Source organism: Mustela erminea, chromosome 3, assembly GCF_009829155.1.
Source record: "Mustela erminea isolate mMusErm1 chromosome 3, mMusErm1.Pri, whole genome shotgun sequence".
Classification (NCBI taxonomy): Eukaryota; Metazoa; Chordata; class Mammalia; order Carnivora; family Mustelidae; genus Mustela; species Mustela erminea.
In genome coordinates, this window is record NC_045616.1 from 41416700 (window position 1) to 41444094 (window position 27395).

The 27395-nt window shown below is 34.6% G+C and overlaps 1 long non-coding RNA gene across 1 annotated transcript in view; it reads right to left on the bottom strand.

Annotated features, from left to right (window-relative positions):
- Positions 1–27395, bottom strand: part of LOC116586087 — a 281544-nt gene that overhangs the window by 229044 nt on the left and 25105 nt on the right. The window contains exon 2 of the long non-coding RNA XR_004283883.1: positions 23452–23552. This is a non-coding gene — a long non-coding RNA (uncharacterized LOC116586087). The remainder of the gene's footprint in view (positions 1–23451; positions 23553–27395) is intronic.

The window sequence follows — 27395 nt, forward strand, 5'->3', positions numbered from 1 at the left end:
TTCAGACGTTGTACACAAGGGGGAGGAACTAACAGAAGGAAGTTCTTGAGAAGAAGAAGAAAGAGGAGGAGGAGGGGAGACCATGGGGTTGGGGGGGGGAATGAGGAGGAGGAGGAGAAAAAGAAGCAGAAGAAGAAGGAGGCTCTTTATCATCCCAGCTCTCTGCTTGAAAACCATTCTAGACCACAGGGTCAGGAGAATAATCCCAAGCAAAGTTTGTGAGTATTGCTGAGTTGAGGAAAAAAAAAAAAATAGAGTTTGAAGAGGATAAGCAGTTGGAAACTGTAGGGTAGAGAACTGGAGAGGGAGTGGTGATGTGTATGAGAAACTTGAGGAATCTACACATACATGCAATTAAGTCACCAACCCACCCACCTCAAGAAGTCAAATAAAGAAGAGCAGGAGGGCGCCTGGGTGGCTCAGTGGGTTAAGCCTCTGCCTTCGGCTCAGGTCATGATCTCAGGGTCCTGGGATCGAGCCCCGCATCGGCTCTCTGCTCAGCAGGGAGGCTGCTTCCTCCTCTCTCTCTGCCTGCCTCTCTGTCTACTTATGATCTCTGTCTGTCAAATAAATAAATAAAATCTTAAAAAAAAAAAAGAAGAGCAGGAAAGAAATTATAAGGGAAGGAAAGAAGGAAAGAAAAGGGGAAGGGAAAGGAAAAGAAAGAAAGAGAAAGGAGAAAGAGAAAAAAATACAAAAAAGAAAAGAAAATTCAGAGACCAGTGCTGATCTTTTTTAAATAGCTATAAAGTTGATATATTTCTAACCAGATGAATCAAGAAGATAAATGAACAGTAATGAATGAATGAATGAGGAGACATCACTCTAGATTTTACAAACATTAAAATTTTAAAGAAATAATTATGGATAATTTCATTCTAACAAGTTTCACAAAATTTAAAAATTTCTTGCAAAACACAAGTTACCAAAACAGACACAAGATGAAAGAGAAAACAAGAACAGCACCATGTCTGTTTTTTCAAAAATATTAATACATAGTATAAGAACCTTCCTGCAGAGAAATCTTCAGGCTCAGATGGCTTTCCTGGTAAGTTATAGGAAATAATACCAATCCTACACAAATTATCTCAGATACTAGAAGAGAAAGGAATATTTCCCCAGTAATTACACATCATTGGATAATTGAAAAAACTCATGAGGCTGCACAGGGTACACAGATGTAATGTTTTTGTTTTTTTTTTTTTAATATTTTATTTATTTGACAGAGAGAAACACAATTACGCAGAGAGGCAGGAAGAGAGAGAGGAGGAAGCAGGTTCCCTGCGGAGCAGAGAGCCCGATGCGGGGCTCGATCCCAGGACCCTGAGATCACGACCTGAGCTGAAGGCAGAGGCTTTAACCCACTGAGCCACCCAGGCGCCCCCAGATGTAATGTTTTAATAAAAGTAAAAGATATGCTAAGGGGTGGGGGGGGCAGGCCAAATAAGTGAATGGGATTAAGAGTTATAAGTTTCTTATAAACTAAGAAAGTCAAGGGGATGAAAAGTACAGCATAGGGAACATAGTCAATAATATTGTAATAATGTCATACAGTGACAATTGGTAACTAGACTTACCATGGTGAACACTGTATTATACATAAACTTATTAAAATACTGTGCTGTACACCTGGAATGACTCTAACATTGTATGTCAGCTATACTTCAATTAAAAAAAAAAAAAGAAAACACAGACATGGTAAACAGGAGAAACAATTCACAGGCAAACATTAGAAAGGCACAGTGCCCTTCATTCTCAGTCACACAAGAAAGACTTCAGCTTCAGAGTTTAAACCATCAGATAAATGTGAAACACCTTAGTTTAAGGGGATCCATAGTCTATTCCAATAAGCTTTTTTTATACTCTTCCAATCACAGAACTAAAACCTGGGTGCATGGTAAGACTTAGCAGCAGGAAACAAGAATACATTAAATAAACTATGTGCAAAATACTAATTAGTTAGCAAAAATCCCAAATTTATATTGTTTGCTAACTGGCTTTCCTCAGGCTTTTCACCTAAATAAAGTTTTACTGTTCATTATTCTATGCCTAGATATGCCCATATTGGATTTCAAATATGGCAAAAGAAATAAGAATATGGTTTCAAAAAAATCAAATAGTTAAATGATGATAAAAAGGTATAAATTGTTCCTGATCTATATCGGTCCCTAACACGGAAGTATATGAATCACTTGATAGCATATTTCTTTTAAACTTCAAGGGTTAGCTCTATGACTTTAGACTACCCAAGAGATAAGCACAAGTTTTAGCATGCAAGCTTAGATTAAGAATGCATGCATACATCTTGCTAACTCATTTTATGATGCCAGCATTACCTCAATAATGTAACCAGTTAAATACATTACAAGGAAAAACAACTACATGTCAGTAGCCTTCAAGAACATGAATGGAAAAATCATTGACAAAATTCCACCTAGTTGAATCTAGTAAAGTATAATCAATATAAAAACCAGAACCAAGTGACATTTATCCTAAAAATACAAGGTTGGTATGACATTTGAAAATAAATTAATGCAATTCATTATATAAATAGCAGAAAAGAAAATTATAAGGAAATTATTTCCAGTTATCAAAACTATGCCTTAATAGATGCAGAAAAAATAATTTGAAAAAATTAAATACCAATTCATAAACAGAAAATTAAAATCTCACCACATTAGAAATAATAAGGAATTCCCTTATTGTGATTAAGGGCATCACAGAAAAATCTAGCTATAACATCATACTTACTGGTAAAATAACAAATATTTTCCATCTTAGATCTGAATAAAGGCAATAATACTGTCAAAAAATTTAGAAATAACAGAAGTAAAACCAATGAAGCACTCAAGTACTAGTTAGTAAAAGTTGGTTGACACACATAGTTCTAAATAAGTAAATTAATGAAAAGACATAATATGTTCACAGATTGTAGAACTTAAGATGTTAATCCTCCCCACATTTTTCAAAAAATTTAATGTCATTCCAATCAAAATCCTGGCAGGTATTCTATAAAAACTGACAAGTTGAATCTAAATTTATACGTAAATGCAAAGGATACAGTATACCCAGAACAACTGAAAGGACATAGAATATTTATACAATTCAAACTACTTGATTTCAGGGTAAAGCAAATAGCTTTACAATTAAAAAAATAAGATAGTGTGCTATTAGCCTAATGATAGGCATATAGATTAATGGAATGGAAAAGCCCCAAAATAGACCCACATACTTAAATTAAAATAAATTAATTTGGGGGGAGAGCACCTGGGTGGCTCAGTTGGTTAAGTGTCTGACTCTTCATTATGATTTCAGGGTCCTAGGAACCAGCCCTGTGTTGGACTCCAAGCTCAGCAGAATCGGTTTGTCCTTTTCCCTCTGCTCCTCCTCCTACTCTCTATATCTCTCTCTCTTTCTCTTTCTTCCCTCCCCCTCAAATAAATAAAATCCTCAAAAAATTAAATCAAATTAATTTTCAGCAAGTATCTGTCAGGATAATTCAATACAGGAAATATATGATGAAATAAATGGTTACCTACATGGCCAAAAACGAACCTCCATTCTCAAAAAAAAATTCAAAATGGATAATGGACATAACTCTAAAACTTTTAGAAGAAAACTCTAAAAGGATATCATCAAGACATGGGTGGAGGCAAATGTGGAGTTCCTGTCTGGTAATGGAACAGTTCTGAATCTTGATTGTGGTGGTAAATCTGTATCTCTGAAGGTATTTCAAAGAAACACATACACACGGCCACACCCAAATGTGTGCCTGTAAAAAGTGGTATAATTCTATTAAGATCTGCTGTCTAGTTAAGAGTAGTGTGACACTGTTAATTTTCTGATGTTGATAATGTTCCAGAGTTCTGTGCGATGTGTTAAATCAAGGAGGTCATTAGCCTGGGTTGATTCTGATGCCTTGGTAGCCTATATGAGAAATCCAAAACCTATGGTAGGGTCAATGCACTTGGACCAAGGAAAACAAAATTTGAGAACAACCAATCACAAACAGCCAACTAGCCTTTCCAAAATAAGGTAACTGTTTAAGCAGTAAGCAATCAAATAATTTCCTTACTCTGCTTCCCCATCTCCTCTACAAAAATCTTTCCCTTAACCCCCAGTGAAAGAGCTCCTAACCACTTTCAGTTTGGCACGGCCCCATTCAAATTGATGTTTGCTCAAGGAAACTCTTGAAAATTTTAATATGCCTCAGTTTATGATTTAACAGACCTTATATTGAGGGAAGCTAGGTGAATGATATAAAGCTCTCTGTGGGGGTGCCTGGGTGGCTCAGTGGGTTAAACCTCTGCCTTCGGCTCAGGTCATGATCTCAGGGTCCTGAGATTGAGTCCCGCATCGGGCTCTCTGCTCAGCAGGGAGACTGCTTCCTCCTCTCTCTCTACCTGCCTCTCTGCCTACTTGTGATTTCTGTCTGTCAAATAAAGAAATTAAATATTAAAAAAAAAAGAGCTCTCTGTGATGTTGTTGCAAATTGTTATGTCTATAATTATTTCCAAATTGAAAGTTTTAATAAGAGCATCTTGTTGTTGTAATGGTCTAATCTGCCTGTTTGGTTCCCTGTAAAACAGAAGGCAATTTACCTGTTCTGGAAGTCCTATTGACCACACCAAATTTTGAACTTGAATTTGAAGAAGGCAAGTTTGGGAGCAGTTGCTCTTAGTCTTGCTCATTGTACCTTTGCAAGGCTTAAGTGCTATGTGAAATAGTTCTGAAGAAAAGGAGAAGTCATCCAGAGAACTCCTATAGAGTCAAATGCCAAAATATCAGCAATACTACCCTTTTCCATTTTCTGTTCTCTTCAGTCACTTTTTTATTTAACTGTATAACTCCTATTTGTAGATATGGGTTTTAAGTGTAGGATAAAAGAGTAATGGTCAAAATATGAATGGTTTACTTTAATATCACTTACTTTTTACTTAAAAAGTCAGAGCCCATTTTTAACATCTTGGTTGTATTCCTTTCAATAAAGGAAATTGAATATTGCTATATCTCTCTAAAATAAAAAATGACATTTGAGAGCAATGTATTTTTATAGCACTTAAAAAGTATATTAAATAACACTTCCTAGATAATATCTGACTATGATTGTATGTATTTTCATTTTGTTCTTTTGCTGGACACTGAACTTTTTAGATGGAGGAGGGAATGACAATGACTTGACTCTTCCAGAATCTGTCTTGTGACTTTGAAACTTACGATTTTAAATGTGTTCACAAAGGTCAGCCAGCCCTAGCTATCATGAATCACATTTGTATTTATGTTCAGTTGTTAAACGGTCTCTTTGAGTTAATATCTGCTAAGCCCAAATAATCCTCCTACTTTGTTATCCAATAGATCAATCACATTTTTATTATAAATTAAAGGTTTTTACCTTTTGTTTGGTGACGATTTTGTCTCCTTAGACATAGAAGAGTACTAAGGTTTGCCTTTTTATCTGCACTAATCTCAACATGCATTAATTTTTTTTCTAAATTCTTTGGGGAAAAAAAATCCTATGAGAACCCATATTTCCTTTGCAACTTTGGTGGAGTGAATGCCTAACCAAACAAAAAGTACTTCCACAGGACGTTGTAATAAACAATGCACGTGTATTATGTTCTCCCATCAGTGAGCCAGTCATGAGCAGTTAAGTATCAATGGCTTAAGCATACAGACACTGAAAGTGATTCTAATCTTTACTTTCAGTTTTAGATCAATGGTAGGATGGGTGTGGTGGATATTTTTAAATTTTCATTTTCCACAGCCTAATATTTCTTTTTTCACTATAAACAGATAAGTTACAAATTCATTCAAGTATAGAATAATGACATAAGAAGCAAAGAGGACACTCTCTTAAGCCTTAGTTCTTAGTTCTAAGTTCAATGCTAGGCCTAAGGTTTCTGGAGCACATTCCACATTCAATAATATTTTTTAATGGGATGCTGGATTAATAAACTAACTATAGTAAGCTCACAGTATTCTTTAAAATATTATCTCCCTTTTTCACCAAAGCATATGTACATGAAAAATACTGACAACCATATGAAGACTCTTAGTTTGCATACTAATTTTTTGTGGGTTCTTCATATAATCACTAACATTTTTTTAATGCCAATACCAATGATCTATAAAAGGAGTACACTGAATGATAGGCACTATACACAGGGCATTGGTACAACGGTTTTCTACCGTTGTGGAATCGTTATGCTGAAGTGATTTCTTGGCAGAGCACTCTTGGTAGCAGTATTTGGGAGTGGAACAGGAACCTTGTAAATTAAGGATATAATATTCATCTACTTTCTTTGAAAAGGGTACTGTAGAAAAATAAATCAATGCAAATGTCTTTTTCTTAATAAAGCTATAAGATGAACTTTGGAGTGGAAGTCATCTTATGAAATAAAATTTTTAGTAAACATGTAATTACATTGTAAATGAAATTGAAGGATAAATCTGAATAAAAGGAAAACATAAATATTCATCTAAATTTTGAATCAATAAAACTACATGCAATGATCTAACCATCATTAAAATTTATAATAATTGTACTTAAACTGATCATATTAAAATATAAAAGTATATTAAATATTAGTGCAGTAAGAATAGAACTTTGAACATTCCTTCCATTTGACATTTTGTATGAGTATATACTATATATCATTAAGACTGTTTCTTCGTAGTATAGCATAAACTACAGATGTAGGAAGTTATAGGATTAATTTGACTAATTATCCTAATAATTTAAAATGACTAATTATCTTAATAATTTAAAACACTGCTTTGTACAAAACACATCTTAAGGTCCTAATTATGTGACAATATAGACTAATCAAACTTAATTGTCAAATTAGCATACTTTGTTTAGAACTTGGGGAATGACTATAAAGATCTTTTAAGTGTAAACAGAATAGTAAAATTGATTATAATTTCATAAAAATATTAAGTACCTTCTGGCTTATGTGTTTAGCCATACTGCCTTCATCCAAAAAGGTCTTAAAATGGCTTCTTAATTACATATAAAGCTCAAAGTAAGCTAGAAATTGTTTGAATGCAGAAAACATTTTAGCACTTATTTTTATCACTTAAGTACTTCTAATCCCACTGTGTAATTGTAAGACTTACTCTCCAGGGCCCAACTGTACTAAACTATTAACAAAATTTAAAGCCACATATTTTTATTGGGAGAATACTGTTTGATTTATTAAAATTCTAACAGTGATTTTGAAATAATGTTGATTCCTTTAATATCATATAATTTCTGGGGTATATTAAAAGCTTCTATGTGATTTGTTCCTCTACTCAGCCAGGCTGGTGGTGAGGGTGGCGGGGGGAGGAGGAGGAAAGGAAATGGATTTTACAGTGACATGAATGTGAACTATTCTTTAGAGAATTTATACGGAGTCTTGCAGACCCCTGGTGAACCATTTAGTCAAGTAATGGTGCTATTTATTAAAAGTAATCCAGTGACTTAAAAAAGAGTCTGCTGAATTATAAGTCAATAATTCTGCAAATGAATACAGACATATTTGTGTATGTGTTTGTTTATTTTTTTATTTATTGGTAAAAACAAAAACCAGAAAAAGGTTACCTAGAATTGATATATTTGGATGTTTTACAAGCTATAACTCATTGGCAAATGACAGAAATTGAAAAAAAAAAAAACCAACTATTCTTATGATTTATTTGTATATGTTTTCCCTTAGAAAGTTTATTGCTCAGCCAGTTGCATCTATGCACCCAGAATCCCTGAGATATATTTCTCTAATGACTTTCTCAGAGATATAGCTATCTATCTATCTATCTAGATATATCTCTGATATATATATATATATATATATATATATTTTTTTTTTTTTTTAACAGAAACATTTTACACTAAATGGTACAAAATAGCAAATCCAAACTGGGAAGGGCAAAGTAGCTACATTCACAATTCACAACTCTAAAGCCTACCTTTCCACCTCCCTATTTATCTCTGTCACTGGAATTCAAAAATTGCTGTGTTGGTTATGAAAGGCCAAGAAGAATTATCTGCTGATTTATATCATCTGTACTGGTAATAACCTGAGAAATAATGCCACAAAAAGCTTAGATAAGTAAGAGAAGCCTGGCTATCCCTTCTCAGTAATGAATAATCTATAAGTTCACATCCTTCTGAATCATGAGATGCTTATCGAGCAATACTGCGACAGACACTGTTGAGCCCAGCATATACTGGCCCTCAGATAGACGGTATCTACCTGGAGTGTCTTTAGCTACCTTCTTCCACTTACCCTCCCCACTTCACAGACAGTGCTTAGAAACAAGCACACATCACAGAAAAGCAACTGCATATGCAGTCGGAAAGAATTTTAATGTTATTCAAGGTAGCATGAACATCTGTTCTGGTTACCGATTTTCACCTGTTATTCCAAAATCCCATCTTGTTTACTAACCTTTGTCCTAGGGAAATGTATCATGATCTAGACACCTACCCAAAATAAAATGATTTTTGGAAATATTTTTATTTCCTTTGAATATGCTGTATTTTTTTTAAAGATTATTTATTTATTTATATGACAGAGAGAGATCACAAGTAGGCAGAGAGGCAGGCAGAGAGAGAGAGAGAGAGGAGGAAGCAGGCTCCCTGCTGAGCAGAGAGCCCAATTCGGGACTCGATCCCAGGACCCTGAGATCATGACCTGAGCCGAAGGCAACGGCTTAACCCACTGAGCCACCCAGGCGTCCTGAATATGCTGTATTTTTTTAAATGTATAGAAGGAAACCATAAAGACTTATATTTAAACAAACCAAACAGATATTCATTCCATATCCAAGAGGGTGACACTTCAAAATTACCATAACGTAAGACTGTGTGTAGTAGTGAGATTCAGGTCAAATGATGACTAAATATGTACTGATCTGTCACTCAAAACTTGTTATGACTTTTCTTCATATTTATCATTTCTTTTAAAAATTCCCCAAAAGCATTAAGCATAGAAGTAAAAATGTTATTATATAAAAAAGGATTCCTCGAGGTGCCTGGTTGGCTTCTGCTTTCGGCTCAGGTCATGATCCCAGGGTCCTGGGATTGAGCCCCACATTGGGCTCTCTGCTCAGCAGGAAGCCTGCTTCCTCCTCTCTCTCCCTGCCTGCCTCTCTTGCCTACTTGTAATCTCTGTCTGTCAAATAAATAAATAAAATCTTTAAAAAAAAAAGAGGATTCCTCATTAACCAAAGACAACAAGTACATGAAGAAATTATTGAATGATAAGTACATATGAGAAATTATTGAATAATAACAAGTGCTACTAGAATATAGAAAGATGGAAACATTTACTGCCAGTAAGACCATAAATCAGACAACTGCTTTAGAGAAATTTTTGGATTTTCTTTTTATGAAGTTAAGTATGTGTTGCAAGGCTTAGCTTTAATATACAATCCCCACCGAGTTCCTGAGTATGTTCTTTGTTTGTCTGTGGTGGCAGAATTTGGAGAAAACTGAGCTGTCATCATAAAGAGAATTAATAATAAAACGTATGTCCATATGCAATGATGTTATCTAGTATTCTGCTTAAAAACATAACATTGAGTATAAAAAATGAGAAAACTATTTAGCATAATTTGATTGATATAAATAAAATTGCAAAGCAAACTAATATTTTTCAGGTATATTCTTATCTAAAGATATATTTTAGATATATTAGCAAGATTCCTCCTGCGTGATATGAAAGAGAATATTATTGGGGAAGGGGGAGAAGGGAAAATAATTAAACATGATAAAAATGTAGCATTGTATGTATTTATGATATTGACAAGCTACCATGAACTAAAGAATTTTATTAAGTCAATACTCTATGTAAGGACCATAATAAATTAATTAAATGTAAATAAATTAAATATTGCTATTATAAATATCAATATTAGATTTAACATTGATATCATCAATATATCAATATTTAATATTGATATTCTCAAAATATCAATATTAAATATTGATGTTTGCAGTAATGGGCATCCACTAAAATAAAAAATATCAGTAATAGAGTTTAGATTATTAAAGGAAAACATTATCTACCCATAGATGTCACCCATTCTAAGAAACAATTCATAAACTGAAAGTAAAAAAAGTTGGTAATAATTGGGTACCTTACACACTTGGGAAGAATAAATAATAACTGAAATTTAGTAACTTTGTTGTACTCTGCATGAAGAAAGAATGAGAAAAGTGTTTTGAATCTAAGAGCACTGTGTGACAGTTTGTCTCTATGGTCTCCCTATAGAATTCTTGTCCTGAGTACCATGTCTGTCAGAAAATAGGTCTATCCTTTTGGTGACAGTGGAACCATCAAACCATCAAGGCTCAGTGGCACTAGTCATTAAGATCACACTGTTATTTTTATTTATTATATCTCCACATTCACCCAGTGATTAAATTTTCAGTGTAGATTTATCAACCAATTGTGTCAAATTTATCTGTCTCTCACGAACTGAGAGTGCCTCTAAAACTCATCAGATATGCTTGTCTTGGCAAGATTCACCAAAGTGACTCAACAAGGCAATGTAAAACCCTCAGAACCCATCCTAAGTAGTATGCATGGCTCTGACACTTTTTGTGTATAGATATACAGAACACTGACTTTTCATTTTATTATAAAAGAGTAAAACAGTCAAACAATACAGAAAGAAATTTTTAAAAATATAGAAACTAAGTACCTATCAACACAAAGTGACCATTAATTCCTAAGTATATTAGCCTTCAGATACATGTCAACTCAAACCAACAAATGAATACTCTATATATTTATCAGACCAATTAGTTGTTAGTTCTTCCTAAGGCCATATATATATATGTATATATATATATATATATATATAGAGAGAGAGAGAGAGAGAGATAGATATATAGATAGATATCTATATCTATAGATAGATATAGATATATATAAAAAGCCCATAAAGATACATATAGATATCGATATCTATATATCGATATCTATATGTATCTTTATGGTATATATCTATATATCTATATATATCTTTATGGGCTTTTTAACAGTTATGTAATGTTTTCCTTTATAAAAATCATGACATGAAAATAACATTTGAACAGAAAATTTTTAGCTTTTATGTTTTGTTTTCATTTGAGTTTATTTTCTTTGTTGGCTGTGTTATCATTATAAAATCCTGTATTTAGCTTAAGTTGCACGTGTTTAAATACTTATTGAAGGAAACTTTGTTTAAATGTTCATTGAAGGATGTTCTATATTTAGCTTATGTCTTTATAGAGACTGCTTCCATATCTTGTTTTTAAAAAAGTATACAATGATAATTTTTCTTTTTAAATATGCCAAGGGACACTTAAAAAACCCATAAATTTATCGTCTTAGAGTTTTGTAGTTCAGATATATGATCAAGTTCTCACTAGGCTAATAACAAAGGGTCAATAGGACTGTATTCCTTTCTGCAAGACCTAAGGGATAACATATTTCCTTGCTTCTTTATATTGTTGGCAGATTTCAGTCCCTTGTCATTGTAGGAATGAAGTTCTCTTCCTCTCTGGCTATGAGGTGTCATTTCCAGGGTTTGGATGCCACTTGCATTCCTAAGCTGGCAGTCCCTTCCTCCATCTTCAAAACCAGCTACAATGGGTTGAGTCTCTCATACTCCAAATATCTCTCACCTCTTCCTCCATGAAACACTTTTGACACTATGCTACCTTCCTCTTTCACTTTTAAGGACTTCGTGATCATATAAAACCTATCAGGATTATCTAGGATAATCTTTATATTTTAAGGTTACCAACCTTAATTCCATCTGCAACTTCAACTCCCTTTTTGCCTAGTAACATAGTCACAGGTATAATACTAGGGAATGAATCATGGAGGCCAAAATCCATGAATCATGGAGGCCAAAATCCTGCCTCCACACCCTCTCTTTGTGCTACCTGTCTCCCTGACTCTTTGGCCTTTAGGGATACAGAAGGTGTTATTTCTAAAGGGAGAATATTTTCTGCATAGTTACAGCAAGATTCCCATAAGTTATGGTTCCTACTTGGTCACTTCAGAATCCTGTGCAAAGGAATCAGCAGGCAAGAAGAGAAGCACTACCATGACACTGGTAGGTGGCCATGATGGGAACAGATAGGGCTGCCGTCACACAGTGATGGCAGGGGAAATAGCTCTCAGTGTACCTTCATCTACCACCTTGCCCAAATGGATCAGAACGGTATAGTACAAGAATGTCATTGGCTCAGACGTTCAAGAGACAAGAGTCTGATCACACTGTCAGGGAGACCTAGCAGAGTTGCTAGATGACAATGAGAGGAGTCAAAATGTATGGGATGTGGCAAAATTTGCCTTAGATAGGGAACTTTCCTAAAAAGTTAAAAATATAAAAGATAAGTGAAACTATTTTTAAGGTAGACCTGGAGCATATGTACCCAGAAATATTTTTTAGTAAAAATTAACATTAAACTAAAGTGTAAGAATAATTAATGATATATAAGGATACTCTCTCAATACATTTTGGGATGCTGGATGCTGTACAAGTAATAAAAATGAAAATAAATAGGCAAAATGCCCAGCCTAGCAAATATATTTGAAGTAATACTGAAGGATTAAGAACGGTTCTATAAATGATGGGCTAATAAATAAGGAAAACACCAGTGGCTATCAATACCAGTGGAGAAGAAACACACACACACATGCACACACACACACGCACATACAAACTCACTTTCTTAGGCAATGTTCACAAGAAAACCCACTGGTAATAATCAGAAAAAAATCTTCCAGGGTTTTGCTGCAACAGAGGTAAGCTGCTGACACTAATCTAATTGAAAAGCATAGCAACTAAAATAAGCTAAGATAAATTATGTTGTATTTGTTATGCCAAAACTTACACCATATTTCTCTTTCAATTATTTATCTGCTAGATAAAAATAGTATGCAAACCTTTCAACGAAAATTTTACAATTTGATCAGATTCATTAGTGAGATGATATATCACTGTAAGACCTCACATAAAGGAAAGTAATATAAATGATTCAGAATTTTTTTTTGGAATAAAAATTCCAAGATAAATGACCAGACATGGTCATTATGCAGTAATCTGTTTATAAATAACATGCTATTTTATTTCAAAATTAAAATTTGACTTTGAAAATGAGAATAGTCTTATTCTTACTTTGTGAGAAGAGAAAATGCATTTCAATTGTTGGACTTTCTCCATTAAAAAAAACAAAAAAACAGAACAAAAAAAAAAAAAACTAGTCCGGACTTCAGTATATTATAAATACAGGCTGAAGTGTATACAAAAACTATATGATGCTATACTAAGCACAGAGACTATAGAACCTCATGGACTCTGTGTGAACCCGGAAGGCTAGGGGTGGGGCTGCTAGAGTTTCCTTCTTTTGAGAGGGAAAGAAGAGTAAAGAAGGAAGAACAAGAGCAGCTCTGGAGTGACAGCAATGGTGCATATATACACTGAGCATTGTTTTTCCTTCTTCATCTTTAATGAATATGAATTAAGAACTTAAGTTTTTGGAAATTACTTTGGACTGTGACACCATACTGTGGGGACACCAGTACCACTCTAGACTGAACAAGAGCAATCGTAGCTTCAGAATTCTAACTTGTATCATACACAGCCATTCACACATATTCAGGTTAGAGAGACGGAGAGAAACAAAGATAGGGAGATATAGTGCATATTACATGGCACATACTTAATATAGTATACATAAAGTCTGTATCATTCATTGTAAAAAAATGTATTCAAAACTGGAAAATAAAGAGACATAATAAAAAATTAATTTTCATACAATAAAACAAAGATACAGTGTTATTTGTTTTTTGTTTGAACGTAAGTTTCTGAGATTGTGTTCAATTTCCAAAATAGTGGGCATCGGGATAGCTCAGTTGGTTAAGTAACCCACTCTTGATTTCCTCTCAGGTCATGATTACAGGGCCATGAGATCAAGCCCTACATTTGGGCTCTGCACTGGGCATGGACCCTGCTTAAGATTCCCTCTCTCCCTCTTCCCCTCACCGCCATTCTCTCTCTATCTCTCTCTCTAAAAAGATTTTATTTTTTAATTTCCAAAATGATAGTGTGTGTTTGCAAATTATCAGATTAAGTTTCTTCTTTCTGGGGAAAATAAAAGTTTAGTAGTCATGTCACTATTATTTCTGTTATATAGAAATAAATATTATGACATTTTTGTACCCTGAGTTTGTGCTACTATAATTCATTATGGGATGTACACTATGACATGTAAAGGGAACTCGTCTATGTTTCAAAAGGGTTATTACGCAAAGCATAACCTCACCACAAAACAAAACAAAATAAAAACTCTATACACAAAGAGAAATTATCCTGAGTCTTGGTGATATATAGCCTCTATCTGAAAGTTGAATAGCTAACAGAACAAAATGCCTGAGTGGAGAAGAAATACTAATTCTGAAAGAATCATTTCAGGTTAGAAGTTTGGTCACTTTGGGCAAATGGGAAGAAACAGTACTTTGAGGGAAGACCAAGATAGTGAGAAGTCCTACAGCAGACATTCAGGATGGCTTAGAGCTCTCAGGACCAGACCTCAGAGCCATGTAAAGTCCACAAGAACAGAACCTTAGCCAGCACTTACATCCCTCTCAGATCTGGAGGACTTAACACATGAAGTTTTTTACTATAAATTATAGCCTGAAGGATAAAAGTTCATTTTTCCAAACCCCAAAAGAGAAAATAGCATGATATATAGCAAAATACTGAGGATCAAAGTGGATATTCATACTAGATGCAAACCTGCACCTTGCTCGATCCATCAGGGTTCTTGAGGAAGTGTGTATCAGGAGATAAATCCATATACTTTTTACAGATTCTGGGGTCAAGAAAAGCAGTATCTTCTATACCATGAGGAACTCGAGGAAGCAAAACTAAGACAAAAGCAAATGAAGCAAAAACAAAGAAATAAAAGAAACCCTTATTCTGTGTACACTACTACCACCATTTTCTTTTAAATATGAAATAACATGAGAGAATATCTCCAAGTTTTCTGCATCCTCAGGATGAGGCTGAGTAGAAAAGTAGGTCTGAAGAGGCCTCCCAACAGTGCTCACCTGCTGAACTACAGAGCAAACAGAAGGACAATTCAACAGTTGGCATATAAGTTCCTGCCCACCGCCTCACTCATCTTCCAAACCCAAAAGAGAGAAGGGGGAAACAATGGAGGAGAAAGGAAAATACCAAACTGACAGATTATCTAACCGCTAGAAGAACGGGGGACGAGCGGGGGGGGGGGGGGTGCAGAGACAGAGAGAGACAGAGAAAACTGCTTTTACCTTAAGTTGGCACTAATTTTCTAGTAAAAGCAGAAGTTGGGACCCAATACCTAAGTCCACTCATGAAAAAGAAAATTTTACTTGGGCAACTCGTATTTGTAGACGATGAATTTTGTACCTACTCTACCAGTGAAGACATCACGACGCAATAATGACCATCTTATAAAGTTAGTACCATTGAATGACAGAGATACGAACAAATTGTTTCTCAAGTTTTCATAATACTTGAGCCAGAGGAAATACTAAGGAAATGTATATTTCCTAAAAGAAGAAGAAAAAGAAATAGATCTCTGTGAGAATTTAAATATTGGAATAGGGTAACTTGTGAGATGGGAGAAATGCCATCCATGTTGGCTTGAGTGAAAGGAAAAGGACCTAAAAAAAAAAAAAAAAGTATACAATAGCCACTACCTCGACTGCAATTATTAACCTTTTAGAAGGAGAGGGATTAAACTAGATGATTTCTCAAAGTACAATCTAGGGCTGTCATTCTATCATTCTATGGCTCTTTGATGTCAGAATGCAATTCAGGGCTTTTGAAGTATATTAGAAAACCCAGTATAACTTGCTGTCTCCTGGGCCACGAGCCAACCTGACTCTTATGAAAGAAAGTGTCAAGGATGGCATTCACTAAGGATGCAAAAATCACCCAAAGAAATAGATGAAAGAGGGAGTAAGATAGTGAAGGATGCATTAGGAAAAAAAGTAAATTGTGGAGATGTAAGAAACTCAGGCAGAAACAACCAGAATTAAGATGATATATGGAAGGTGTAGTGCATATCTGGTGTATCCATTTAGGATACCTGAATTTTGATGTTAATAGCTAAGTATGTTGCAGAAATAGCACAGGAAATTATAGAACTGTGTCTAGAGGAATTTCTTAAAACAGAGTGCTATGAAGAAAAATCTTTGAGAAGTCAGAAATCCTAGAAATAAAGTATATATGTGTGTATGGGGGGGTGAGAACTCTGACCATCTCACCTTTTAGCAAATTTCATATACACAATAGATTAACTATACCTTCCCCACTGTATATTAGATCTCTAGAATTTACCTATCTTATAAGTAAAAGTTTGTATCTTATGACTAACATTTCTTCATTTCTACCACCTCCCTGCCCCTGGCAATTAACTTTCTATGCTCTGTCTCTCTAAATTCGACATTTTTTGTTCCCACATAAGCGATATCATGAAATATTTGTCTTTTGATGTCTGGTTTATTTCACTTAACATAATGTCCTCCAAATTCATCCACATTATCAAAAATGGCACGATTTCCTTCTTTTTAAAGACTGAATAATATTTGAATTTAGATAGAAGGCTTCCAGAACTGTGGGAATGGCCGAAGAGTTGAAACAGTGAGGGGTCTGAACAGTGAGGAATGGGGGAGAAATAGGTAAGAAGTTCTGTATTTCACCTCATTAAGAAAGTGAGGAAATGGGAGCCCATGGTCACTCCCCATACAGTCTCTATCATAATCTTTTCTAAAATTGATTTTTCATTTTCTTCCCATAGAAAACACGATGGCTCGCTCCAACAACTCGTTTGGGGTGAAGTCAAAGAACTCCTCTTTCTTTCTTCATCCTGTTTAAATCTCAAACCCCACCCAGCATTATGTGTTCCTTTCACTGGTTTTATTTTTCTCATTAATATTTATCATCAGTAATGAAGTAGATTTTTCTTCCTTTTTTTTCCTCTATGTTTGGCGGCTCTGTTCCCAGCATCAGAACAGTGCTAGAAAAATATAGGATGAATTTAATAAGTATTTCTTTAATTGAATTAAATTAAATTATCCCAACTCTGCTGATCCTTTTCCTTCTGACAATGATTTTATGAGCCATTACCACCAAATACATAGCCTTTGAAATTTAAAAAAAAAAAAAAAAGCCCACAGTTTGCTTTAAGTAGAATCTACATCAACTTATTTCCACAAAGACTTTGCTTCTCTCTGATATGTTCTGCAATATGCTGACTGACAGATTTACTTGTTTTGCACAGAAATAGTGTCTGTCTGTCTTCTTAGGCTACAGCTCTCTCTATCCTGAAATGCCCTACTTATTTCAGGGTCCTTTGCCATGTTAACTATGAAGGCAGGAGAAAGAAATCTCTCTCATGTGGAATTTGAACTGAAAATAGGCTCTCCTTCAAACTTAGGTCCTTAACATTTCCTGCGTAATTCCAGTAAATATTCACAGGAAGCAATTTTGTATAATCAGTTTGATGTGTTCCCTGCAAAATAAGCCCAGAGACAATGATGTGCGCGCAGGAAGCGCACAGAGCCATAGTCTCAGGACGGTATCTATGAGAATGTACATAAGGCAGGATTGGGAAGACAAGAAGGAAGAACTAGATACAACAGGAAAGCAAGCATCAGACAACGCCATAGTTATCTAAGAAGAAGATGGCCTTTTAGAGAACTCCTAAATCAAGGCATAGCAGCTAGCCCTCTGTTGCCCCATATTAGCCAGAGATGGATGCTGGCCACTCCTGGGGTGGGATCATGGAGGCTAGGGGGGCTCAACTCCTTTCAAACAAAACATTTCTGAGAGAAGCACTCAGCTGTCAGTCATTATCACGCAACACTCCTGATTTCTTTTTTTTTTTTTTTTAAAGATTTTTATTTATTTGTCAGAGAGAGAGAGGGAGAGAGAGCAAGCACAGGCAGACAGAATGGCAGGCAGAGGCAGAGGGAGAAGCAGGCTCCCTGCTGAGCAAGGAGCCCGATGTGGGACTCGATCCCAGGACGCTGGGATCATGACCTGAGCCGAAGACAGTCGCTTAACCAACTGAGCCACCCAGGCGTCCCTTCACTCCTGATTTCTAATGGAATGCATGTTTCCTGGGGCCATATGTAGCGTCCACCACAAATTTCATATTCATTTGTGAGATTAACATATGAGATGAGATACAAAGGAATTACCAGGTTCCTTTCTTGGTGGGTATAAAATGGAGCAGGTAGATTAGGAGTTATCATAATTATAACATATAACAATATTATAAAATCTAGGATATATAGTACTCACTGGTTAATATTTCTACCTGATTTTAGGGGAAAAAAAAAGATTTTTTTTTCTGTTGAAATAAGCAATTATTAGTATGGCTTATATTAAATAATTAATAAATATATTTTCTTTAAGATTATTAATGAAAAATTTTTGCAATTGTCATTGCCTTATTATAATTGTTATATATATTCATAATGAAAATTTAAAAATATTTTTAAAGCATAAGAAAAATAAGAACACAGAACCCCACTACCCCAATGATGCTTGTTACCACTTGGTTATAATTCTTTAAAGGTGCTAAGGAGTCAGTCTCTCTCTCTCTCATTCTCTGACTTTCTACACATTCTATATATACATATATACACACATGTTATACTCATCTGTACTATTTTTATCACAAAGTACACATAATTATTTAACAACTGCATTTTATTTAAAGTATCATGAATATTTTACTAACATCAAATATTCTTATAAAAATACTATTTTACTAGTTACACATTATTTTATTATACATATGCATTTTAATTTCTGCATTTCACTAGGTTACCATAATTCATTTAATCAATGAACTACTGCTTTTTATATAGGCAGATAACACTTAAAGTGCTCTCTGATTTTTTCTTAAGCCTTGGGCAGGCTTTTCTGAAACCTAGTTACTGGAGAATATATGACAACATATTTTACACGACATGTTTATAATTCCTCAATATGTTCCTCAGCATGTAAAGAAGCTTTGAGGCAGAATATATCTTTGAAGGTAATTAACACACTAAAATGTTAAGCCTCTTAAACATATGATTATTTGTGTTGTTTATATTTTGTTGAATCCAATTTTTATTATTAAAGAAACTCAGCAATTACCATCAACTTCCCTAAGAGAGAATATGTTCTTTAATCTTCATTCACATAACTGAAGATTATTGGACTTAAAGTTCCTTGTGCTATATTCATTTTTTTCCTTGTGCTATATTTAAATATTTCCTTTAATAAGAAAGGTGCAGTATTAATTAAATATTTAATTCTGGGTAGCTTGTCAGCACCGTGTATTGCTAGTGAAAGCACATTAATGGGGGTAATTAAAGAAATTGGTGATGCACTAGATAGGAATTCTTAACATTCTTTTACAGTAAACTCATTTTGGGTAGTAATAAGCTTTGTCATTACAAATGAAATGCACCACCTGGTACAATTAGCCTTATGCCTCTTATTTTTTAGTACATCTCAGAACTGTAGTACAATGTTATAATCTGCATTGTTAAAGCTCAAACAAAATGCCAAAACTTGATTCAAAAATGTCTTTACACCAGGGTCTGGGGTCATTGAAGTTATCATATTCCAGTTAGGTGTCATGAACTTTTTAAAGAAAGCCTAGTGTTGAAAAAACAATGGCAAAGGTTTAAATATAAGTAACTAAAACTTTCAGGTAAGAGTACCTGACTTGTAATCCAGTGAAAACTGGAGTATTATATTAACTACCCAAAGCAATCTATAGAATTAATGCAATCCCTATCAAAATACCAATAGCACTTTTCACAGAACTAGAACAAACAATCCGAAAATTTGTACAGAACCACAAAGACCTTGAATACCCCAAGCAATCTTGAAAAAAGAAAAATGAAACTGGAGTTATCACAGCGGCACCTGGTTGGCTCAGTCAGTTAAGCGTCGGCCTTTGACTCCGGTATGATCCCAGGGTCCCGGGATAGAGCCCCTCATCAGGCTTCCTGCTCAGTGAGAAGCCTGCTTCTCCCTCTCCCTCTGCCACTTCCCTTGCTGCTGCGCACTCTCTCTCTTTCTCTCTCTCCCTCTCTCAAATAAATAAATAAAATCTTAAATATATATATACATATACATATGTGTATACACACACATATGTGTATATATACATATGTATATACATATATATACCCATATGTGTGTATATATATATTTAAGTAATAAATAAAATCTTAAATATATATGCACACATATATGTAAATATATATTTACATATGTAAAATATATTTACATATGTGTGTGCATATATATTTAAGATTTTATTTATTTATTAATATAAATAAAATATATATGTAAATATATATATATATATATATATATTGCAGGTATCACAACTCCAGATTTCAAATTATATTACAAAGCTGTAGTAATTAAAATAGCATCATATGGCATAAAAATACACGAACAGATCAATGGAATAGACCAGAAAACTCAGAAATGAACACACAATTATATGGTTAATTCGTTTTTGACAAAGCAGGAAAGAATATCCAATGGGAAAGAGACAGTCTCTTCAACAAATGGTGTTGGGAAAACTGGACAGAAACATGCAGAAGCATGAAAGTGGACCCCTTTCTTACAGCATACACAAAAAGAAACTCAAAATGGATTAAAGATCTAAATGTGAGGCCTGAAACCATAAAAACCCTTGAAGATAGCACAGACAGTAATCTCTCAACATCAGCCATTGCAACATTTTTCAAGATATGTTTCCTGAGACAAGGGAAATAAAAGTAAAAATAAACTATGGAGACTACATCAAAATAGAAAGTTTCTGCACAGCAAAGGAAACAACAAAACTAAAAGGCAACCTATGAAATGAGAGATTATTTGCAAATGACATATCCAATAAAGGGTTAGTATACAAAATACATAAAGAACTTACAAAACTCAACAGCCAAAAACCAAATAATTTAATGAGACATAAACAAACATTTCCCCAAAAGACACACAAATGGCTAACAGACACATTTATCATCAGGGAAATTCAAATCAAAACTACAATAAGATATCACCTCATACCTGTCAGGATGGCTAAAATAAAAAACACAAGAAATAAACAAGTGTTGGGGGGGATGTGGAGCAAAACGAACCTTCTTGTGCTGTTAGTAGAATGCAAACTGGTGCAGCCACCGTGGAAAATGATATGGAGTTTCCTCAAAAAGTTAAAAATAGAACTACCCTATGATCCAGTTATCACACTATTGGATATTTACCTGAAGAATACAAAAACACTAATACAAAGGGATACATATACCCCTATGTTTACTGCAGCACTATATACAGCAGTCAAAATATGGAATCAGTCCAAGTTTCCACTGATAGATGAATGAGTATCAAATACATGGTATATATACACAACAGAATATTTTCCAGCCATAAAAAATAATAAAATTTTGCTATTTGGAAATAGCAAATTTTTGGATGGACGGAACAGGATGGAACTAGAGAATATAATGCTAAGCAAAATAAGTCATTTAGAGAAAGACAAATACCATATGATTTCACTCATATGTGAAATTTAAGAAACCAAACAAATGATCAAAGGAAAAAAAGAGAGAGAGAGACAAACCAAAAAAGAGACTTTTAACTATAGAGAACAAACTTATGGTTACCAGAAGGGATATGGGTTGGGGGATATGGGAAATAGGAGAAGGGGATTAAGGAGTACACTTATCATGATAAATATTTACATATATAAATACATAAAATCATAAAATAGAATGTTATACTAAAATATAAACTGAATACAATTAATCATGTAAGTGTATTAAACATGTAAAGTAAATTAAAGTAAAATTGTATAATAATATTTAGCCAAAGCATATAGATTATCTTCCCAACATACCATGGGAAGATGGGAGGAAATCTAAACAGAATGGACATGAAGTTATTAACTTGATAACCCCTCTTCATAGGATAATGATAGCACTGTAGTTTAAATTCAGGATGATGATGATTCCAATAAAACAAAGGTAAAAATATATATAGTATATCTCTCACTTATGAGGCAAATTTTAAGGGTATCTCCATCTCCCGAATTTCATTAAAAACACTATGGGACATATAAGCCACAATAAAAATCAGAATGCTCTGAAGACTAATGATAAAAATAGAAACAAAATGGTATCTATAGCTCTTGATATAGCCAACTTAGAAGACAACTTAGGCAGAACTTTCAAAGTATGCAGATTGAACATTTTGCCTGCTCCCTCAATACTGAGCTGGTGGAAGGGTAGGAGTGTGTCTGTTGGAAGCAACTCTATGCTCATTAGCCCCTGCTCCTTTGTTGTAGTTTTTCTGTAGAGCCTTACGAACCCTAGGCTAAGTGAGATTGATAGTTCCTTACCTAAGTGTCTTCAGTCCTTCCTACCTGTTTTTGATGCTTGTGTTTTTGCATTCACCCTTGCTAAACAAACAAACAAGCAATATTTTCATTGGATGACAGGCATTGGAAATTTTCAGATTGTTGATTACTGAATTTTGTTGTCTGACTTTTAACAATATTGAACTTTTTTGACAGGCTGTTGAGTTGCATGAAAATCCTATCACTCGGGGTGAGTTTAGAGGAGGACTCAACAAAGTTTTTGTAAAAAGGCCAAACAGCATCAGTTTCAAGTTCAGCAGGCTAAAAGAGCTCTATCTAAACTAATCAACTCTGTTGTAACACAAAAATCTCCATAGATAATATGTAAATAATGAGAAAAGCTGTGTTCCAATAAAACTTTATTTATAAAATCAGGCAGAGGTTCAGATTTGGTTCTTAGTTTGCTGACCTCAATCTACAGTAATCTATTCTAGAGGAGTAGTTCAGCCCAATTACTAAAGCATGGCTTTGCATCTCTACTAAGTGCCCTACGTATGTAATGAGGTTTCTTCACTATGGTTGCTGGGTTTCAGAAGGATCCATGGCCCCGTCTTTTTTTGAGGTACAGCAATTGTTTGGCTTACAGTTACTTTGCAATTATTTCCTCTGAAATTTTTCTTTGCCTGCTCTCATGGACTTTAACCTTATACACACAGATTGGTATTCAGTCTAAGACTCCAAAGGATCCTTATGCAGATTTCCAGAGCTTTCTCTGTGTAACTCTCTCTTCACTGGTAATCTGCTTCCAATATTCTAGCCACCATGGCTTTTCCAAACTTCAAACTACATCTTTTGTGTCGACCCTCCCTGCTCTAGGATTTCAAAAAATTGCCTGTAGGAAGAAAGCCAGAGTGATTGAGAGCTGTTAATTCTCTTGTTTCTCTTCTGTCACAGTCAGTCTTGTGTTATCTGCCACCCAGTACCTGAAAACAAATGTTCTGTCAAATTTTCTAGTTGTTTATGGAGGGGAGTAAACTTACCTGGAAGCATAAGTCCTCTGTGTAGTTTTGATGAAGAAACTTTTTATCAAGAAACTCGTTGCCTATGCACATTTTTTTCTGAGGAATACTTCTGGACACTTCTGAAAAAATAAATACAAAATTGATAGATTACTGTTCTTTTCTAAAATCCACAAGAATTTAAAGGATTATATAAAATTTCCAGTGTGTTCTGATGGCAGAGTCCTACTTTGAAAATATACCTAAGCAACACTGTAGAGCCAAAAAATGCTCTTAGGCAGTAAGTGTGATGTTGCTTGTTTAGAGAATTAAGGCCACAACTATGTAAAAAAAAAAAAAAGAAAGAAAGAAAAAATAAAGTTTAAAATTTCACTGCATAATCCCACTGATTCTACCAGCTAGGAAGGTATTTAGCAGAAATATTTGAAAGAAAAGTCAAGTTTTAATAGTAACTTTAGGAGTTTTTGCCCTGATTATCAAGCTATTCTATACCTAATACTCTTTTTTTTCCCCCTAAAACAGGTGATATTAATATTTACAGGCATTATAAATTCCATCTTTCTTCCTTTCCCATTTGCTATATTTTGGGATTTCAAATATTAAAAAACCTGCTTTCATTGTCACTGTCTTGAGAAAGATACTGGTGTGTAGTCATAAAGCTGCCCTGGCAACACAGTTAGCGATATAATCTCTCCATTAAACAGGCTTTGCTATCCAAGCAGAGAGAATTTAAGGACCTAGATATAACCATGGAGTGGAGTTAACAATGTAATCATGATTAACTTTCTGAAAAGCACTTTTATCTAATTTGAATAGCCAAATTTTATATGATAGCTGTATTAGGGTTCTCCAGAGAAATAGAACTAATAAGATAAATATGTAGAGAGACAGAAGGTGGGGGAGAGAGAGAGACAGAGACAGAGAGACAGAGATTTATTGTAAAAAGTTGGCTCACACAATTATGGAGACTGGTGAGGCCAAAATCCAGTATGAACCCTGGGGCTCAAGACAGAGAAGAGCCAATGGTGCAGATGAACTCCAAAGGGAGTTTGCTAAAGAATTCTTTCCTTCTCAGGGAGGTTGATATTTTTGTTCTATTCAGGACTTCAACTGATTCATGAGGCCCACCTACTTTATAAAGAGCAATCTGATTTACCCAGAACTCATCAACTTAAATGTTAATTTCATCTTCCAAGTTGACACATAAAATTAGCCACTGGAATCCCATTTACATTAATCCCTTAGGCCTTATTAAAATACTAACAAGAAAACAGGCAACTTAAAATGAATGTTTGAAAAACTAACAAGGACATACTTTATAGGGTATAATGAAGAGGAGCTATTATGAAGAGGAACAGGTGGAGGTTATAGAAAAAGCATCAGAAGAGGGAACACTGAAAAGCTGATGTAAAAGGAAAACAGTAGTATTTTTTTATTCTACTATTAAATATCTAGAATGTTTACTATTGTCCCAAAGGCATAAACATCAGCTGCACATAAGGATAGCTGTGGAAACTCAGGAGCACTAATGACTTCAGATACTTCAAAGACTCATGTGTTAAAACTCTACAATTAGTGTGACAATTAATAAGCAGTTTTAATCACACAAGGGTAAGAGGTTTTTCAACCTTAGCCTTTGGTGTTAACATTCCTAAAGAGAAAGCAATATTATACACAGTAATAATTAAACTTTGGGAAAGGTGTTCCTATTCTAACTCCCAATCTACAGGAATCAGATTGATTTTGGGAAGGCGGGGGGGGCGGGGGGGCTTTTTCTAAACCTCTCCTATTGGTCCTGAGGCAAGAGTCAAAGTAATTTGTGAGGAATTTCCCCAGCCATCTTTCTTCTTCTCCATAGATACTTAGAATGTATATAATACCTATACTCCCTTGATTTTATCCTCCACCCTCAAAATTTTATCCAGTGAATAGGAATATTTTGGTTCAGCTCTGCAGTCACACTGGGTGAAACAGGAAATAAAGAAGCAGAATCTTCTGCCTTTTCTGTCAAACACAGCACTCTTCCAAGCACTCAAAGTTAATTGAGCCACCCCTATTTTCACAAGCTTCTAAAAGACTGACTCAACAACTGTCTCTCTTCAATCTATGAAAAAATAATAAAATGGCTCCTAATTCATTTGTGCTTTTATATCCTCATTCTTTCAAATAACCTGTCAAATATCCTTACCGCTCTCATGCCACATTTTATTTTTATATTTGGAAACAATACTAAGATCGATGTAAAGATTAGAGTGGGTAGATGATGGTAGAATAATATCAATTAATCTATTTTCATTAATCATACATTCAAATGTGTGCTTTCAAGCTTTATATATGAATTTTCCATGGAAATATGAAAACATTTAGGTAACTATTGCTGAACATTATGTGCAACCATGTGATCATTCATGAACATTTGTATGAATTTTTCATTGCCCATCCAAATAAATGCCACATTGAGCATTCAATATGTTTGAATGTGCAATCTCTCACAAAAAAAAATAATCTTTCTTCAAACCATAATGTTGAACATTACCTTACTATTGGGCTTTTACTATTGTATTAGAGTGTGATTCTGCACATATTATCTTTGGGATTTTGTGCTATGAGCCATGGGATGCTCCTATACAGTGGTGCCTGGATCAATGGACCTGAGCTTTATTATCCTACTGCAAAGAGAAAATAGAGCAGAGGTGCTTGCCGCTTATATCACTGTCTCTTATTTTGATTGTTTCATTTAGATAGTAAATCTCAGTAGCATTAAAGGTGATCGGAAAGTTAAATATTGTAAAGGATTTCCAAAATTAACAATGGGCCACTTCAGACTGCAAGATGAACAAAATCCACTTAAAACAGTAGGTGGTATTTATTTTTTCTTCACTTCTTTTTATTTTCCTTTAAGCCGCCAAGAATTAATTAAATGGCCCATATTTCTAAAGCTTACAGAGCAATTGGGTTTGCTGAAGTTAGACTTAGTAAGCCTCAGAAAAAGCCATCTTTTTGCTAAAAATCCTGAGTGTCTTGAAAGAAATATATTCTCATTCTTATAGAAATGTTAAATAACAAAACTCTAACACATGTAACTTTATATAGTGCCACCTGTATGAATATTAAAGACAGTACAGAAAAAAAGCTAATGAAACCTGAACCAACTTAGTTAATCCTCCCAGAAATTATAGTAAAAACAGATAGGAAAAAAGCCCTAATATTGTTACAAATGCAAAATCAAGGAGTGACCAACCAATACAATGTCATTCTCAATCACTTTCTGTAGCTTAAAATACATGCTACTTAGACCCTTTAGGACTGAGACACATTCTCCCACATTTTGAGAATGCCAGTAGCTGAGTCTCCCTCTAGAAATTCTCTTTAGCTAAAGGGAATAACTATACTCAAATCATACCCCATCCCAAAGTAGAAGTCTACCCATTGTCAAGGAGTGTAAAGTCATAGTTCCTTTGTCTCAAGGGAAGGCCATTCTAAAGGGCCATCCCAACTCCACTTAAAAAATGTTGATATTGAGGGTACAAACAGACCAAAACACTTCTCACATACAAATCTCCATCTCAGTCCATTTTCCTGACTTAAGACAATCAGTATCAGTAGTACTCTAAGTATATAGGTTTTATGGGACCCTGAAGCTGAATGCTTTGCTAACAAGGGGCAAGGAGGACTCCATAACTTTCAGTAGCTGGAGCTCTTCAATTATAGCAACATATTTATTAAGACTCACCCTGTGGTGAACTGGTTTGGTATGCTGGTGCAAATGAATGTACTCACAAGTGCAGTATCTCAGGCTTTTGAGTAGCCAGGGAAGTATTAGAAGGAAATTGCATCAGATGTCTCTTACTGAGTGACTTTGATGCATCAGAGAAGACCAATAAAAGGCTTTGGGTGATTAATCACCAACTGAAGGTGAATTATAAAATTCAGAGGGCCTCCTTGGCAGCTTATAAAGAGGCTTT